Raw genomic sequence first — 16,880 nt, 5'->3', positions numbered from 1 at the left:
TTAAAAGACAAAAAACCTTTCGAAGGTCACCAAATACGAAGCTATGGTAATCGATTACAGAAACTGGAAATTTTTGTTTACAATTACTAAGTACAAAAGTTGTGAATCGCTGTGAAACTTCAGAACAAAATTCAGAAGATCAAAATTAATCCAAAATACAAAAAATTGCAGCTTTTTATTTTTGTACTACTAGAATCTCTTTAACAAAACGAAGAGCTTTAGAATTTTGGTAGCAAGCAACCGATTCGGGGTTGGTATTTTCGTACCAATAAGTAACGGCAGGTTTTTCTTGAAGCACTTCGGAGAAGAATGTTTCAGTAAAAAAGATATAAAAGTGACTTTACATTCAGGAAGCATTCCAAGTTCAGTCTGTGAAGACAAGTTCACACTTGCGCCTTATTTCCTTGCATTAACCGAGAGGACAAACACGTCATTCATTCCAGAAGTAAATGGGATCTTCAATGATATTATAATGGTAACTACTTTTCCAATGCTATGGACAATTATAGAATTTAGATTTGAAGAATACGTCTAGGTATGCTATAGATGATGGAAACTGGAGTAATTCTCAATCAATTAGAGTTACAAACTTTTAATGTTTAGTTTGAATATTGTTTCGCCTAACAGTAGTTGTTATACCGGTCTCTACGACAGTGATTTCAACAGTAAAAATCATGAAAGCAGGATAATATAATTGCTGTTGTTGAACGGCGTTCTCCCACCATTGGCTGGCTATGAATTAGGCGATGAACTGGTGTGTACAATAAGTACACACAGCACCGTAGTGCATTGATCCGATGTAAAAGTGAGATACGTCAAACGTAGCCTCGTGCGACAGTCCTTTCAATTGAACATCCGGCTTTCCCCCTTGTCATCAAGGAAGTTGGAGGGATAGAAAAGCGGATATACATTGTCTCGGCATTCAGCTCCTACACAGACACTCAGCTATCGCCGCACAATTTCAGCACAAAACTTCTGCCAGGATACCAGGCTGACCGCAATTAGAGCAGATGAAACACACTCTGTGGGAGAGGGTTCAATACTACAGAAACTAGTTCCGCAGAGTAAGTGTTTCACAAAAAATATTCTACAGGCTCTTTTCTACCGAAATCTCATTCTACAAAACCCACTCCTATAGAATACAATGGGTATCCATACAGATTCTACAAAATCTAGTTCTACAGAAATGAATTTGGCGGAAGATGACAGTTTCTACAAAAAAACTTAGCTACAGAAAGTGGAATCTAACTTATTTTAGCTTTTGAAGCTATACAGTCACCTTCTGTGTTTTTATCAGGGGATCGTGAGTTCTGGTTCTGGTTTCGGATATGGCCTAACTTATATTCTAACCTTAATTGTGCCACAAATCACTTGAACACAGTTTCCTGATGCATGATTCCAAACTTATTCAAATGATTCTTCTTTAGAAGCGAACTCTGAAGAAATGATCATCTGCCGGTTATACCCGAAACCACACATTCAATCCCGTGATAAGAACGTGGAAGGTGACTATAACACGCCGAAGGATGGAATAAGTTGGGCTTCGCTTTCTATAGAAATAAACTTTGTATAAACGGACTCTGAAAAATAAATCTTGTACAATGTCTTTGGAAGAACCGATTTCTGTAAGAACAAAGTCCTCTCATAGAAAGGCTATTCGTCACAAAAACATTATCATAAATCTACCTGAGAGAACGTTGAGTGATTCAAGGTGTATTATTTTTTTCCATAGAAAGATGAAAAAAAGATGGCTCGAGAAAAGTCTAATATTTCTTTTTCCCAGTTTTAAAACAATAATTTTCAAGTATATTTTACACACGGTAATCTTACTTAGCTTATACAGATGAAATCAACGATAATTTTCCCAAGCATTGAATATGATCGTTAATCGCAGCTTTGAATGTGTATATAATTATGTAACTGACAACTTCAACAGTTTCGTGATGCCATAATATATAGTTCATAACAAGAATTTGGGTACGGTGAGCTTCATCCACTCTGCTAGTATAAACTAATATGAACGGAAAGGGGTCGATCAAGTAGATTCAACAATAAGCTAAGCTGAGAGGGTACCTACAGCTGGATGGTCTCCAATTTCATGCTATCCAAGACAAAAGGAGACGTGATGAAAGAGAGTATTTTAAAAAGTTCCGACCGATTACGAACGTTTGGACATGATGGATAGGTGCTGCCCAAACGTTGTCAAAATAAATCTCTTAATTTTGGAAACTGCTTTCTTTGAACTTCTCTGAAGGCTCAGGCGAAAGTTTTGTCTCATTCAATTCACATGCGGTGATATCACGGTTCTTATTTCAATATCTTATCACGGCAATAAATGGAATATCTTACAGTGCTGAGCGGCGGATATAGTATCGGGGACTGCTGTTAATTGCCAACCTGAGATTTGATGTCAAATGTTACTATTTTCTTGTACATAGGATATAAAGGCGGGGGTGTATCCCTAACGGCAGTGTGCATGCACATGTTGTCGACAGTCACTTGACATTTAAACCTGCAAGATTGTACGTTCTATACTAATTTTTACACGTTCAAATAAAGATTGTGTGCGATACACTTCTCATTTTTTGCTTTTCAATTTCACTCAAAAACAGTGCGTACAAACATAAGTTTGAAATACATGTATCGAATTTAGAATCAATTTAGGTGTATGGAGTGTTTTCGGCATATAAAAATTTATTTGTTCACTGTTTCCGCGTCTTACTTTATGTAATCGCAGCTAACGATTGATGAAATATTCGCCCTTAAACTCTATTCATCTTCGATACGAAAAATCACCCCTAACTTTTACGCGCAAGAGTGCAAATCTTCCTGAAAAATTAGCTACTAACAATTTTTTTCTTTTAATTTAGTATACTATTCTATAAAGTATATCATTTTGCATTAAGTTTGCAAATATTTCATTTTAAGTATAATTCTCTGGATACATTATTTTTAGTTGATTATGATGATTACTACTAGATGCTTCACCCGTAATGTAACATCCCAAGCGATATCAGCCCTGTGCTGCTGCGCCTGCATGAAGCTAAAGTTGGTAACGTTATTGTAATGATTCACGTTTGTATAAAATCGGTATTTCACAAGCTCAGGAATGTCTGAAATGCAGTACATTATAATGAGAAAAAATGTATACATATTTTGGAAACTCGACTACTTTAAAGTCGCTATAAAATTTTAAAACAATGATTTTCCCCTCTGTGTTTCGTTACGTGAACGTTATTAACTTCAGTCTCTTACGCTTGCTGCGTCCAGCACTACTTACAATTAGCAAAAGCTATACCGGGACAATCTCTTGAAAGTTGAAAATCAACTGCGCATACGCCAAATAATTCAATCTCTTTGGTCGGCGAAATCTTCCTGCAGCAATATTCTTGTCCCTGATGCAGGGAGCCAACGTAGACAAAATGTGTCCGTTTAAATTTTCAAAGAGCATAAACATTAAATTGCAACCGTTCTTTGAAAAATCAACTTTCCGACCCAATAACAAATGTTTTCCAAACCTTTCCGAGTCACTAGCTCAATTATTTGAGATTCTAACCTCGAAAATTCGTATCAACTACATCGCCGGCAGAAACAGTTTGACAGCTGAAACTCGAGATGGCCATCCTGCACGAACAGCCGATAAAAGTCGCGCATGCGCGGTTGATTTTCAAGTTTCAAGAGATTGTCCCGGTATGTATGTATATACCTACCACGACGCACCACCATGATTTGAGTCATGAACTGTTCTTGCCACCCGGTAGAAACCAACGAACTACCACTTCACTATGCTCGCTTTTCTTTACATGATATAAAAAAGCTTAGAGCTCCAGAGGCTTCAATAAAAGATTTTTTCGCATTATTTGACAGCTTAAAATTTTTTGAAAATTGCTTTTTTTGGACCTCGCCCCTTCTCTTAGTCTACAATTATACTACTCGCGTAATATGTCGAATGCCCAGGTAAAAATCCATTCTATGTTTTTTCTCAGTCGGTAGAAACACATTCTACCGTATCCTATTACATTTCGTTGAAAAGTGAGCGTTAAAGAGTAACTGTTCGGGAGTACTACACATCAAACAGATGTTGACGAAGAGAACATTTTAAACACTGAGTACAGGTGATTCTAAGCAAAAATAGAGGTAAGCGGCTACCACAATTGAAGAACTCCCATCGAAAAAAAAGACCTCCAAATACCTTTTATAGGCCTCGGTAGTAAAACGGGAAATGAGGAACTTACCTTTCCTACGCTTGGCTGGCCCAGCAGAAGAATCAGTACGGGCAGTCAAGAGGGTCCGAAAATAGTCAGGGGCACCGGAACGGATCACAACAAAGAACAAAGAGCTGAAAAAAAAAGATCGTCGGATCCCTGGCACACAGTCATCCTAGCTTCCGACGGTAAGGGATGATGTGCTTATCTTTGGCCGTACCACAGATAAGCCGGACAGAACAGTTCGAAGGACGCTTTAATTAAACATTACAAGCACTCCAGAAACGTGACTATACGCGACGCAACAGTAATTGAATAGCGGAAAGACAAGAACAGTGAGCAGGTGCTCACGTAAGGGGCGAAAAATAAACGTTGAGAGGCGGCAAATTGACGAAGGGCACAATACATCAGATTGGAGACTGCATCGACCTGCGGCACCCACGAGAGCGAACTGTCGATAGAAAGCCTAAAGTTACATGCAAACCCGGAGAAAGAGATAGAGGTACTATCGAGAGTTATCGATGCAAGAGTAATAGAATTAAGCCTTGTGGTAAAAAGCGAACTACTAAGAATCATGGACTGTTAAGTAAGTATGTCACGTGAGTTCTAATATCACAATCAGTTATAAAATATGTAATCTAAAAGCGGTGGGTAAAATGGACAAGAAACAAAGAAGTGTACGATTAGAAGAAAGTAGAGAGGTCGTAGCTAAAATCGAAGATCAGTTATTCCAATTTCGTAACTTCAGAGATACGCATTATACATACAGAGTATAAGCAGATCTGGACGTATAATCGACTTTATCTGTTCAATTAATGCACTCTAATTGAATTGAAGTGGGCTGAGTTTACGTAGACATAATTAAAAGATTTTCAAACGATACCCGACAATAGTACTAGTCCAGATCGCGGCTCTGGGCCGAGTAGGCTGACAAAGCATCGCACGACTCTCGGAAACAGTTGTATTCTATACTTGATTCGTTTTTATGGTAACTGAGAATCTACCTGACTTCGTCAGTCTGTTGGTATATATCTCATTGTGATACTGTCACTGTAATTGCTAACAGGTGTCTCTATATGCCTGTCACAGGCTGAGTGGTTTGTTACACGACCAGTTGTGCACCGCCGAAACATCTATATTCAACCGCCTAATAGCTCTGGAACCTCACTAACAGCACATTGAATATTTATATCCGGAGGTCATCTGCGTAAAGCAAGTGTTGTGTGTGAGATAGTACGTGAGAGAAATCACTAATAAAGATAACGCACAACGGAGGACCCAAACGGAGCCTTGTGGACCCCCCTATCAAGAGAGGCCCAGGGGGACAACCCATCAGAGCGATCACTGCCTGCGATTGACCCTAAAGGTAGGTTCCTAGCCAAGCCAACAAGTGCTGGAAAAACCACACAGAGAGATAACGTAATGAGGTAAATATAAATTTTTGCAGTCTAATTGAAAGGAAATATTGGTAATATAAATATCTGAAACGTTAGTCGAGTAAAGCTATTGATCAAGTGGGCTTGGAAAACTAAGTATAACTACTATAATGCCAGCATCCGTTCAGATCTCAAGCCTCAAATTTGAGCATGAAATGATCTTGCAGTTGAAGCAGCTAGATCCCACTAGAGACATAGAGCATAGACTGCGTACTGTCTATACGTCCTATACTGCCTGTGATAACGCCAAAAGTGAGAGAGAAGGAAACACACACGGGCAATGGCTGTCATTTTCTAAGCGTTTAATTGGTCGTTGGTCGATGGCTCAGTAATGTATCACCGTCAAGTGAACCCACGGCTATCCTTATTATTGTAGATCGTAGTCGTATACGACCACTTAATTCAGTGTATACGACGATGATTACACAGATCTGCAACGAAATTCTTCTTCAAAAATGGAAAATATTATTGATATGAAGGTTTTAATGAGCTAAATCTATACCTGCTTTCCATATTTTTCTGTCACTTATGTATTACATGATATGATATCTTTCGTTGTTCAAAATTCAGAATCAGTTGTGTTTTGTTTTCGCATTTACACTATTTTAATCTATTTAAATAGTATCTGTACATAGAAAACGAGTTCGAACTGATAGAAAGAGAAAAAATGATATCGCCTAATGTTGTTTTTACACCAATGCATGCCCCTGCACAGTTCTCGTTGTGACTTCATGTCGCGCAATACTCAAAGAAAGAAAACTACAAAATAAGGAGAATTATATTAGTAGATACATTTTCTGACGATTTTAATATTTAATCTTTCTAACTTCATAACTTTTTTTTATAAATATCGTGGCTATCATGAGAGTTCAATTATAATTTGTGAACAAAATAACGTTTTGTTTGAAAAAACATTACATGAAAGGTATGCGTGGTACATATTTTTTATTACTATATTTCGATTCACAAGCATCAAATCTACTATAATTACACATAATAATAAGGAGAAAAAAAAGTGTTTTTTTGCAGACCAGTTTTATTTAAGAATCATTGTAATATATTTCGCCAGAGTTTATAAACTATACGGAAGACTTTCTAACTGCAAAAAAATAAATAACCTCCAATATTGTTTCATAAGTAGATGGAATATCACAACGTGAGGTTAAGTTCACGTCTTCAAACACGTTAAAATTAATAATTAATTAATATAATGAACAAAGGAAAAAAACTGCTGTTTGATGAGGTGAATGTAATTATAAAAATACATTTTCTGTACTGAACACTCAATGTCTTTTTTCTACTCATTTTCGAACAAAATCTCACCAGGGGTTCTCAATATGAGAGTGACGTTTCCGGTTAGAAAGAAACAGAATTAACCGCGTGTAGCTTTATCTCTTTTCATGGGCTGAGCAATTTTCGGCTTGAATGCGCAGTCCATGTTCTATGTCTATGGATCCCACAATTTACAATCTTTACAATATTAACATTGATCACTAAATGTACGAAACGGGTCAAGTCCGTGTTTTATAACAGAGTGAATCCGAATAATCTTTTTGAACTGATGGATTTTGGACGGTTGATTTGGTATCGCCGATATTGTTCTGTATTTCTCCGTTCGGGAATCAAATTTTATAGTTGACAGGAGTCCATGGTTGACTGATCGTAGATGATTCTGATTTGTTTACGATTGATTAGTATGTGGGGCAATAATTGCAGCGCCGAGATTTACAAACCAATCATGTATTGAATAATTTCCCTGCATGGAAATCCTTGGGAGTAAAGAAACGCACTGGACACTTCTGGAACAGAGCTTCTTTTTCCATGGGTAAGCTGATGCGGTCATCGCTAAGTGGGGTATTCTAAATTAGCCGCACGTACATCTTTCTCTCTAACTTAGATGAGAACGGTATGCCCAACTCATAGAGCGCTGTATATAACTGAACTATGATATTGTTGATATGACGATGGGTTTTGTTGATACAATGAGCCGGTTCGTGGGTGTGAATTGTAGTACTGCTGCAACAGTCAAGATGAAGAGGTAATGCCTCAGATGACGAAGCCAGAGATGTTTAGCTGTAATGCAGCCAACCCAGGCATTGATACTGATATTTGCTGACTTAATTTCCTTCGACGAAGTGAATTTCACCTTGAATATAAATAAATATCTTTCGGAAAAGACTCGTCTGCTGCTGCTGATCTGGCACTGAAGAAAAAATACCACGAAGTATTCTGTGCCAACGAGATGCGAGATGAAAACCGAAGTAATTTTGCAGTGTTCAGTAGGTGATGCTTATCTTGTCAAGTTTTGAATACATTCATTGAACATCTTCCAATCTATGAATATGAATAAAATTTTTAACACTTGGTTAACCTTATCGTTCGGAACATTCCTGAGAATCGGCAGAATTGCGAAACACGATAAGCACCATTGATGAAAACGTATTAATCTGTAAGGAAAAAGAAATTTGGCATCCATCTGAATCATTTCCAACAATGGATTGAAGCGAGCCGGTTATTTCGTTCGTAAGTTAATCTCAAGGCCTATCTATAGTTCCCGTTATGAAGGGTTAATTGCTAAATTTAATACTATCGTTTAGTCGCTTTAGCGTGCATCATTCGTGTAAATGTCTTCAATTGAATCTCATGATTATTACAGCACATAGAAGCGGAGCCACCCGGAAAAGCAGATCTGAAAAACTGCATTGTCTGTAGCCAGAATTCAGTTATTGCTCTGTCTGCGCACATACACCCAACTGATTTTTGAAAAAAATTATAAAAAAAACAACGTTTCTATTCGAAAGTAACACTGAAAGTCAAGGGATGATCATGTTTTATTGTCGTTGAATTATTTATTTTATACATAGTTGCAAAATTTTAAGTCGGTCATATGAGTATAATATTACTCGACTTCATTGTTATTATGTTACTGTGTAGATTCGATAGTTAAAGTGAATAACAGTTCTACAGTCATGTCATCAAATAAAATTATAACATAAGGAGGCATTTCAAATTTGAATTTATCAACCCATCCAAGAATTGATCATTTCTCGCAGAACTGGTGTTCCAAACGAGACCGTTAATTTTTTTTTAACAAAGATCATAGTATTTCGGCGACCACAATAGAATAGCTGAATGGGTCGTAATGGATATGATGGTAACCTTATAGCATCGATTAATCGATTAGTTTTTCTGGCTCAGCTATATATATTTTTTCGAGATTTCAATCAACTCAAGTAATTTTTCAGTGTCACACGTCTGACTTGTCATATAAATTCTTTAAACTTATGTTAAGTTTAAGGCCGTCACGTTATATTATTCACGAATTTCTCAAGAAAGTCATTATTTTTCAGCTTCATAAAACCGTCTGAATTGCAGTCAATCACTACAAAACAAAATATTATCATCTCTTTTAAATACATCCTGAAGTCGTTGAATAGCGATTTGTTTCAGTGGGTTGCTTTCTTAGTGTTACAAAACTTAATTTTGGAAACTTGGAAACTGAAATAGCATGAAATTGTGACTAAAACCTTGCTTCGGTATAACGAAAGATGAAAAAATCTTTCTAGCCAGATTTGCACATACAGCTAAGGCGGTAAATTATCATTCTCTTCAATGGTCGGTGAATACGGGGTCTTCACGGTGATAATAATATCTCAGGACGACATCTCTGCCCTCGCGTTGTTTTTTTTTTTTTTTTTTTTATGGTACGTGTAATATTTTAGATTTTTGTTAGCCTGTCACCTTAAGAGTGAGAAAAAGTAAGTGGGTTCTGCAGACTGACAATAAAGCCTGCACTGTTCTTCGCGTCTTTCCATTCTCAAACCCTTATACGTGGACACAAGGTACACATGTCGTACGCACCAAGCATGCAAATCTACGTAGAACCTACGCAATCCTTACAACGCGCGATCCCTTGATTCGAGAGAAAAAAAATGGTGCGTACCAATTTTTTAGTTGCGATGCAATGGACAAGAACGGGACTTGGTACAGCTGGGGTATGTATTGACACTAATCCATGAACGATAGGATATAAAACGTATACGGAGCCAACAGGGTTCAGCGTGCGGCGTCCAAGCCTTAGTGAAACAAAACAAACACGTAGAAAACGTGTACGAAAGAAACGTGTGAGAAAAAGTTACTCTTTGCTGACAACACTCAGTCATCAAAAGCGAGCTGTTCTTGTTACCGTATTCTATACCATAATGATTGACAATTACATTATACTAACCGCGCCGAGATTTGATTACTGGGTCGAACGGGTTGACCCAAAATAAATTATACGGACCTCAAGCATATCCAGCAAAAACAACCGATGTTTTATATATAGATTGCAGCGTGTGAAAAGGTTGTATACCGACGAGGGTATCATTTTTTCTCAAAAATAGAACCGCTCGGCAGTTGAGGAACGGCGCCGGCTGCCAACTTCACGAAAAACTGTTTTCCTCGAATTCGATGGAAAGCTTAATATATATTGAGCTGGCCATGTCGAGCCGCATGTTATCTACTCTTTTCAGAAGTCAAGGGATTATTTTCCACAAGGTTAAGTAAAATGAGAGTGAAGAGAGAGATAAAAAATATTACTGTCGCAGACTAGGCCAGAAACTGTATCGTCCTGTTCGAAATGCTACTTTACTAAATTAAATTACGATGTAAAAAACGAATTCCGTAAAATCCCGAGACATTATTGAAGTACGAAGAAACGTGTGAGTTGGGAAAGACCGTAAACAGAAAGAAGACGTGATGAGAAGTAGGCCAGTCGATTAGTATTAGCTATAGATAAGTTATTCTATTTTACTGAATAAAAAAATTTCTTGCTCGAAAAATAGAACAGTAAATCGCGTTGCAATACCAGGTGTTGGCACGCGTTGCTTATTTACTAGCGATTGTTCAATATGCCACTTTAAATAACACTTTCGAGTGCCAGCAATTTGGTAATATAATCATTTGAAGAATGATTCAGTCGTTTTTCACATATAACACTTAGACTGCCGAGAAAACCACTGCGAGCACATAATATTATGATATCCACATAGTATCCATAAGTTATTGTTGAGCCTGAGGGTAATAGTCCCAAAGAACACTGCCTCGTTTGAGCCTCTGATTTATCCTAATGGACACTGCACACGTATAATGTAAATGTGGGTGCCAAGTCCGAGTAATTAACGACAACGGCGAGCCACTGTCGCATTTATCAAGACTTTCTGTTCGGTCAGAAGGCTTTTTTGTGGTTTCCGCCTCCTATTTTTTTCCATTTGGCTTTTTCATGTTCTTTTTTATTCTTCGTGTTGTTGGTTGTTGTTTGGGTGTTGATATTACGCTGCTCCCCATTATGCGTTGCTATGGTTTTGTCAGTCAAAAAAAGAGGAGTCCGACTTAAGGCGTCACGACGGCATATTTATGTACATATTTGGAAGTCGATCGGCACTTCGTTAATTCCTAATCTTCTATTATAACAGATTCCTGATTTCGTAAAAATCTATGTGGGAATATTCTGTCAGTCAAATCAGGTAAAGAGAAGGCTCCTTTTCTCCTTAATCTTCTCCTCTCTTCTCCACTCGTCACTCTCGCGAAAAACCCACCAGACCAACTTTTTTGCCCCCGTCAGAAAGTAGCTGCCTCGAGCTTTCCCAACCCAACAATCGTGAGAATGTAAGACTTATTATACCCACCAACCCCGCAGACGTTAATATAAAGGATACTCTGTTCGAAATATCATATGACGAATGTATACGGGAGTTGAACGCGGGGGTGCAAGCCGGACTCGGCTGGCCGGAAAGAAGTAATTTATGTAGTGAACGGAAGGAAAAACGGTAGCAAAAAGAAGAGAAAGAAGAAGAAGAAATATACAGACTCATGGCTGTTCACAAGTATAGATCTGGTATCTGCGGAGGAAGACGTTCGTCGACGAATCAGGACATAAATCTCTCGATTCAAATGTTACATTGATGGTCCGGCATAGAAGTCAGACTTGTATATACAAGACGTTGAAAATAAGAAACTATAAGAAAATGTCACGTATGATCATTGATCAACCTTTCGTGTATTGTATACATGCGTATGCCGATGCCTACGCATTTTTCAGCAGATACTTTCACCGCCGATCAAGGCTACGACCTTAACCCGGCGAACAAAGCCAACAGGACTACTTATGCATATCGTATAGGTGGCATACACTCCGAATATGTGACAGAAAGAGACGTCAATACTCATGTTTCGGGTATCAGTTTACTCGCGAACGAAATCGAGAGCATCGCGACAGCCGGGTGTCTGTAGACGGTTTTTTCACCCTTCTTCCGCTCAGCGAGAGCGGTGTTCGGAAGCCCTTTCTTTGGGGGGGATAAGCCTGCGTTCATCCCTCTCTAACTACGTGGGATTCCACGCCCTTCCTTCCACTTTCCGAAAACTTCAAAGATTACAATCAGAGTCAGGTTTCCGAAACACGATTCCACCAAGTCCGACACAGGGGAAAAAACGCGCCCGCAACGTTGACAGTCTCTCCAAAACGTGCGGGGAAATCCGATAAGTGAAAATGAGTGGTTCCCTACCAGCACTGAACACTCATAAATGCACCGTGACACTTACCTTCTTCAACCCTTTTGCCCAGTTTCCTAGTTACTCGATATCTTCCCTGTCCGTTACTTCATCCTTCCCACGGAAGTGACTGTAAGTATACGCGGCACCTGAGAGACGAGGACTTTTCCTCCCGTCACTTTACTATACTGTCGCGTACTTCGAGGCGGACAAACTCGACGGGGACCAAGGATCGAATTGCGACACAGGTCTTCTCGTGGAGGCGTCACCGCGTGCACTGACTTCTGTCGGACGTCCGACGACGGGCAGCGACCGATGCGGATCGGCGTCGACCGCAGCCAACTTGCTTCGTAGCCATGGAAACGCGCAGGAGTCTCGCACGTGGATGATTCTAGGTGGCATGACAGCATGTGAGTTTCTATAGCGGAGGTTCATCACAGACGGGTAAAGCTTCTGCTGCTTAATCTCCGGCGCTTAAATCCGCGATTAGAAGGGTAGCAAGAATTAATACGCCGACGAAGGGCTATTAAGATAATATCGCACTAGAGGACGTTTCGAAAACGACAACGTATGACGCTGATCGTTTATTAACAAGCGCGAATTGTTTACAGGAAATTATCACTCGTCATACTTTTTCTGTTTTCGCGGTGTGTTCTTTTATTTATTTTCTTTTTTTTTTTACGAGCCTGTACATTCACGAAATTATCAGAGTTGAAGATATTTTTGAATATCTCAAACAAGGAAAGTTGTCCAATGGCACAGTAGACTCATCGTTTATTAAAATCGCGAATCATGTGATGGGAAATTAGAACCTCTCTCAGATCCGATTCTTGAATTTCAAATACGATTTCTGCATTCGATCGCCGCATATTCATTACAGCATTTGGCAAAAATAGAATGACGAAGATCTATGAATTGCCCGTTGTACGATATTCTAGAATTATGTTTTGAATCCGAAATCGACTAAGACTTTACGCCATACACACCCGTGTATAATGCACCATTTTTCAGTTTTGCCTCTACCATCACTCCAAATACGTATAGAAAATCGAGTTTATCGATTAAATCGACATGATTTGAATGAAATTTTGTATTTATTTTACGAGGTTGAAGTTAGTAAGGTTACTGCAATGATGGATGTTCAGGAAAAATTGTTACTTAGCAACTTCAGGAATGTCTAAGATTTAATAAACTATAAAAACAACCTTATATTTCGTTACAATAACGTTACCAACCTTAACCTCGTTTTCTTCTTAAGTTGATAATGGAACCCTGGCGGTTTATTCAAATTTCGTAAATGAGCAGATTGAAACTGCTCACCTTATTACATTACTTCAAAAATTAATTCACATTTTACGCTGCCAAGTGTAAAGTTCTTTAATCAGCATTTGAAACAACGGGCACTTTAGTTCAGTAAATTTTGGACAATTTACAGTACTTAGAATTGACTACACGTTCAGATCTCAATTTTTTCTGCTTTACTGGTTGCTTATAATGCAGGCTAAAAATAGGACAAAAATATTCCAATAGTAAATACGGACTTTTGAGTTACTATGAAATTTCTGTATAGTTGTTTTGCGATCCTAAAATACCATGCAGTCGTATAAAGCAGCAATAAAATCGTGTGATAAAATTCTTCAATATTTCAAAAATCTTTTATTATTATTAGGTAAAAGCTTGAATACAGTCAATTCTGCAAACACCAATTACTAGTTTATTCTTTGGAATACTGGTGAAATTTGTGAAACCCTATTGAAACCCAAGAAATTTAAGACAACCCCGTAAAATATGATTAAGTTCGCCAGATTTTTAGTTAGCATACGGGATCTAGTAAAAGCCTTCGAAATTATTAAAAAAATCGTACGAAACCTATAAAATAGTAATACCTATATTCGTGAAATTTCAATTATAATCTGCTTACACGTTTATAATTTTTGTACACTCTTTGCGTCATAATTTAAAAGCTTTCGGACAATCTGTCTACCACGAGTGTTTTGAAACACACTGCCAGTGAAGAAGACGAGGGAAACACATTCTATGTGAAAAACTTATACGAGTGGGAAAGAAATGTTACTAGTCAGACAGTATAACTGGCAGTATATCATGTGTTATATATATTATATATATATGTGTATGTATATATGTATATTCGAAAGACATTTGAAGTAAGTGCGCTCCATATGGCTTGTCTGACGTTAAGCCTTATTGAATTTCCAACCCCAATAATGAGAGTTGATCACGAACTCAATAATTGCCCTCGGAAGAGGACCCACCATACGATAAAAATAACGTACTGCTGCAGTCTCCTATCATCAGCAGCTGCAGCCATTTTTCCAAAAGACTGTACAAGGTAATTAGAGGCCATATTGGAAACACCTGTTGTTAATGTCACCCATAAATATTTTCGCCATAAATTTGTATTTTATATTCGTGGTAATTAGTATTTTACGTGTAGAGCGCTGAATTTAATGAAAAATATCATTACATTTACAATGAAATATCACAATACTTTCTGTATAACGCAGCGCACCACGTTGCTTGTTTCGTAAAATCCTATGTATAACAATCCCGGGATGGGAATAATCGTTTTCGTCTCCCTTGGATTCTACTCTAATAGAAGGAAAGTACGGATGCAACCACAGAACCAAAAGTTTGCTCACGGTCATTCCTCTTTACATGTCCAGGATCCTTCCGATGTCTGACCTCTTCATGAAAGTGATTCGCCAAATTCAAAGATTATTTACGATAAAGTTTTGTTGTACAATGTTTTCACACAAGTTCTTACAAAGTTGGGGATAGAAAAACGTTTTTCCTCAATGCTTACAGGTGAATGTTGGAATCTTTCAGCCAACCTTGTTTGCTGAAACAGTTTTTCAGCTCTCTAGTACCACAGCCTCATTCGGTCAGTCACATCGGTAGGAAGAAAGCCAAGTCATATGTGATTGAAACTAAAATCTATCCACGCAAATATTTTCCAATGTAACAGCTCGGGACGGATTTGAATGCGACTAACATCTTCTCGCATCGTATTTCGAATCTCAATGCACGCGATATCTAATCAGGATAAGGTTGTTATGGGAAGAAAAATGAAATAGAGAATTCCCAGAGATCATACCGTAATTTGTTATGTTTACACGAAGTTAGATACATCAATATTATATCGTGTTCTATGAGTACGTTAATATCCATCGGGGACATCACGTGACTACCAGCAGTAGATGACGGTCATGCAGTAGACGCAGCATGAAATTGATCGGGCTCAGAGACGCCTTTCTTTCCAATTCCACCAAATTCCGAGCGAAAACTTTGTCAGCCATATGTCGTTTTTGAATAGTTAACACAATGATCAATATCCTGATAAGTGTGGTACCCTACATTTTGAGGCTTCCGTAGATACCAAAAACCGTCAAGGGAATAACTAATATGGATAGGATTATCGGGGTGCAGGAAATCAGTCAATAAACTCGCATCTTCTGCGAAAAGAACCAACAGCTCTGAGTGACGTACGCTAACGCTGAAATTTTCATATCAAGGTGGATTACATTCCGTGTATTGACAGTTCTGTCGACTGTATACGTCTGCACGCTTCTACTACTGCATCATGACGAGATGGATGAATTGGCAAACTCCGTCGCGCCTGTTGTACAACAAGCATCACGAGTAGAAAGTTGCCTGCGACTTAACTTGAAGTATATGCAATGAAATTTGGAACATCTAGTTGCATGTACTTGATTTTTCGTGTACCAGTCAACTGGCATGGCGCTGATTTATTGATTCTGGTAGGTACATCACATTTATACTTGTTAAGTATAGTGACTTTTTGTGGGTTTTGTATTTTATTACAGCACGTCTTCTTGATGAAGAAAGCCTAACTTTTACCATACGAAATTTACGTCACGCTTTTTGAAGGTTTCATCGAATAGCTGGGGGCCATCCATAAATTACGTAAGACATCTTAGGGGGAGGGGAGGGGTTTGATGTTTTCTTACACATTCTTATTAAGGGGGAGGGGGTGGTCAAATGTTGTATTACGTAAGGTTTTTGTAAGTGAGATTGGAATAGAGGACGTGCAAAATTGTGTTGATCGCCGAAATGATACTTGCAAAACAGATTCATTTATGCCAGTAATTGAATCAATGGAAGAATGGCTAAAAAATCCATGGTCAACTGATTGATTAATATTATGTTGTATTTTTTATTTATATTTATATTTAAATAAACATATAAATAACAATCGAAAAACGTGCGATATTTTCTTTTTAATAAAAATGACGTGAAATGGGGGGAAGGGGAGGGGGTTGTGAAAAATCTTACGATTCCTTACAGGGGGGAGGGGAGGGGTCGAAAATTGGATAAAAATGTCTTACGTAATTTATGAATGGCCCCCTGCGAGTGGCGGCAATTCGATTAATGATAATTAGCAGTGCTGCAATTATTGTATATCCCAGTAAACAACAAAGAGTTGAACAAAACTGATTATCATAATTGAGAGTCCTACTTTTTTCAAATTTCTGAATTAAGTTTACGTGTTTCTAATGAGAATCTATTCGTTTTGATTCATGTATTTGTTTCGATTCGCTTTTATCTGTCTTTCCCTATCCCGTCCTATCTGTATGAATGCAGCCTTTCGCTGCTTATTATTTTTAATTATTCGTTATGAATAGCTTATTGCAATTCCAAATCCCATTTAGTTATATCCATCCGAATA

The 16,880-nt window shown here is 38.1% G+C and overlaps 1 protein-coding gene across 2 annotated transcripts in view; it reads right to left on the bottom strand.

The window, feature by feature from the left end:
- Nucleotides 1–12,448, bottom strand: part of rho-6 (rhomboid 6) — a 126,718-nt gene extending 114,270 nt beyond the window's left edge. For both annotated transcript variants that reach the window (XM_046626354.2, XM_046626355.2), the window contains exon 1: nt 12,224–12,448. The gene's annotated coding sequence lies outside the window, so the exon portion shown is untranslated. The remainder of the gene's footprint in view (nt 1–12,223) is intronic.
- Nucleotides 12,449–16,880: the final 4,432 nt, after the last annotated feature.

The sequence above is a fragment of the Neodiprion pinetum genome, chromosome 5 (genome assembly GCF_021155775.2).
Source record: "Neodiprion pinetum isolate iyNeoPine1 chromosome 5, iyNeoPine1.2, whole genome shotgun sequence".
Classification (NCBI taxonomy): domain Eukaryota; kingdom Metazoa; phylum Arthropoda; class Insecta; order Hymenoptera; family Diprionidae; genus Neodiprion; species Neodiprion pinetum.
This window is presented reverse-complemented; position numbering and strand designations above follow the sequence as displayed.